The sequence below is a fragment of the Corvus brachyrhynchos genome, unplaced genomic scaffold (genome assembly GCF_000691975.1).
Source record: "Corvus brachyrhynchos isolate BGI_N302 unplaced genomic scaffold, ASM69197v1 scaffold580, whole genome shotgun sequence".
Taxonomy (NCBI): Eukaryota; Metazoa; Chordata; class Aves; order Passeriformes; family Corvidae; genus Corvus; species Corvus brachyrhynchos.
In genome coordinates this window covers 180377-183236 of record NW_008240032.1, presented here as the reverse complement: position 1 = coordinate 183236, position 2860 = coordinate 180377, and the positions used below count along the sequence as shown (strand labels likewise).

The 2860-nt window shown below is 55.9% G+C and overlaps 1 protein-coding gene across 1 annotated transcript in view; it reads left to right on the top strand.

The window, feature by feature from the left end:
• HIVEP3 (human immunodeficiency virus type I enhancer binding protein 3) overlaps positions 1-2860 on the top strand; it is a gene marked incomplete at its 3' end in the record, with an annotated part of 247675 nt that overhangs the window by 102843 nt on the left and 141972 nt on the right. The window contains exon 2 of the mRNA XM_017743733.1: positions 755-826. The remainder of the gene's footprint in view (positions 1-754; positions 827-2860) is intronic.

The window sequence follows — 2860 nt, the reverse complement described above, 5'->3', positions numbered from 1 at the left end:
GGGACAGTGGGGCTGGAGCAGCCTGGGACAGTGGGAGGTGTCCCTGCCCATGGCAGGGGGTGGGATGGGATAAACTTTAAATTCTCTTCCCACCCAAACCATTCTGGGATTCTGGGATTCTGTGAACTTCATTAATCCAGCCCCAGCCTTTAGAACATTATTTTTCCTGGGTACTTTCCCATAACCTGTTGGAATTTTTACTTTTCCAGTAAAGTTTAGCCCCACTGAGGCTGGGAGTGGATGATCCAACCTCGACTGTGCCCAGAGCCCAGGGCCGAGCTCAGCTTCATTTCCCAGCTCAGAATTCCTCAGGATGGGCTCCAGTTTGCATTTTAGGGTCAGGTTTTGGGAGAACCAGAAACCCCAGCAGCAGCCAGGCTCCCGTGCCCTGTCTTTGTGTCTCTGGAAATGGATCGTTCCACGTGCAAAGAAAACTCCCTGCAGTTCCATCCCTCCAAAACGATTTGGTTGCTTGGGAGAAGAGGACAGCACAGGGAAAAATGCCTAAAAGATAAAGAGATAAAGATAAAGATAAAGATAAAGATAAAGATAAAGATAAAGATAAAGATAAAGATGAAACGGTGACAGAAGGGTTGAGATAAGGAGGGAAAGGGCGAGCAGGGAAAATTCCTGAAGTGTGGATGGGAGCAAGGAATAAAATCCCGGATTTGGAGGGCTGTGAGTGTCTCTGGGATACAGTGGCACCCCTTTCAAGCTGCCTCCTCTCACGGATGTCTCTTCTTTCCCACCTCAGGCACCCTTTCCCTATGAACACCTGAGTCCCCTCCCCGTCTCAGAGGATGAACTTGTAGCAGCTTTCCCACAGGTAAGAGGCTCAGCCGTGGCCCCAGTGCCTGCTCCAGGGATTTGGGGTGTGGGGATTGCAGACCCTGTGCCCCCAGGGATTTGGGGTGTGGGGATTGCAGACCCTGTGCCCCCAGGGATTTGGGATCACCAGCCCCATGCCCTCAGTGATTTGGGATTTGGGATCACTGGCCCCGTGCCCTCAGGGCTTTGGGATCACTGACCCCATGCCCTCAGGGCTTTGGGATTTGGGATCACTGACCCCGTGCCCTCAGGGCTTTGGGATTTGGGATCACTGACCCCATGCCCTCAGAGCTTTGGGATTTGGGGATCACCACCCCATGCCCTCAGTGCTTTGGGATTTGGGGATCACTGACCCCATGCCCTCAGTGCTTTGGGATTTGGGATCACCCACCCCATGCCCTCAGTGCTTTGGGATTTGGGATCACCCACCCCAGGCCCTCAGGGCTTTGGGGTCGAGCCTGGCCTTTGCTGCCTGGTTTTGTGATGGTTTCTTCGCTTTCCATGGGCTCCCGCGGGTTTTGTGGCCCTCTGAGGTGGCACAGCCCCAGGGGGTTGCAATTCCCACAGCAGGTGTTGCTGATGGAGCATTAACAGATGTTCTGAGGGGTAAGGACTGGTCCAGACTTGGCTTTTCACTTTGTTTCCGCCGACGGAGCGCTCTGGTTTGGTTTGTGGGTGATCCCATGGAGGTGTTTAGTGTTGGCAGTGATTTTCTGATCCCTGGTTTGCAGGGTGAGGGTGGAGCTGGCAACTCCTGCTGCCGTGATTTTCCTTCTGGCTCTTTGTCCAGCAGCTGGAAATAGAAAATATCCCAAAACAGAAGCTGCTGCTGGGTCTGTCCCCTTGAAGGTGACCAGCAGTTCCCAAATCCCAGCTCCCTTGCAGCTCTGCCTTTCCCCCTGGCAAACTCCGTCAAGTCTCCTGATTTGCTGGTGAAGTTTCCCTTCCTTAGGGATGCTGCCTGCCCGCTTTGGGGCACTTTGTGGGAATAAAATGGAGCTCTTGGAGCTGCCCGTGGATATTTTCTTCCAGCACGTTGTAGGGACTCAGCTCGGGGTCTGCTGCTGGTGTTGGGTGGATTTTAAGGACTGGGAATCACTTGGCTGATGTGAGGCAGGTGAAAATGGGACGGTTTGCTCCCTCCTTCGGGGCTTTATCCAGAGGGATACACATCCCTTGGCGGCATCCAGGCTGTGGGGTGTTCTCCCAAGTAAAGTGTGGTGGCACAGGATGGGCAGCCCGGCAGGGAGAGCTCCGGGGATGGGTCAGGCTGCGGGAGGAGGTGCTGCTCCTGCCGCTGCAGAAGGCACCGATTGTTTTAGGCAGGACTTGAGGGTGGCCGGGGCAGTCCCGGGGAGCCTCTGGCTGGGCGATAATTGGAGGGGACAGGTTGTGCTCCTCGGGACAGCTCAGAGCCGCCTCCCTCAGCATTTCAAGCTGATTTTCTCCCGACCTTTCCCTCCCGAGCGCTCCCTGCAATGTCCCTTCGGCCGGGCCTGGCTCCAGCCCTCCGCTCCCGGCGGCAGCGGGACAATAAACCCGATAAATTCATCTGCTGCGTCGTCTGGCCGCCCCACAGCCCCTCCCTCGCCGTCCTTTTTGGCAACCTGTCATTCCCAGTTCTGGTGCGGGGCCAGGAGTTGAGTAAAAACTCCTCGGGCAGCTGGAGCGCGACACAATGGGGTTTAAATGGGGTTTAAATGGGGTTTAAATGGGGTTTAAATTGGCTTTAACGTGTTTGTAAACAACTGCACTCGAGCGGGCCGCGCCCAGCCCAGCAGACAGAGCTGATGAGGCTCTGCTGAGATCAGAATTAATTAATTACCCCGCGCGGAAATGCTGCGGAGAGGACAGGGAAAAGGGGAAATATCCCCGTGCTGTGGTCCCTGTCACCTCCGTGGTGCCACCGTGGCCACCGAGCAGCTGGGCTGGCTCTTCCCGGAGCGGTGGCAGCGGAGGAGATGAGCAGGGACAGCTGGAAATGCTGGGAGGGCAGCGAGGATGCTCCGCTGAGGTGTCGGCTTGGCTTGGG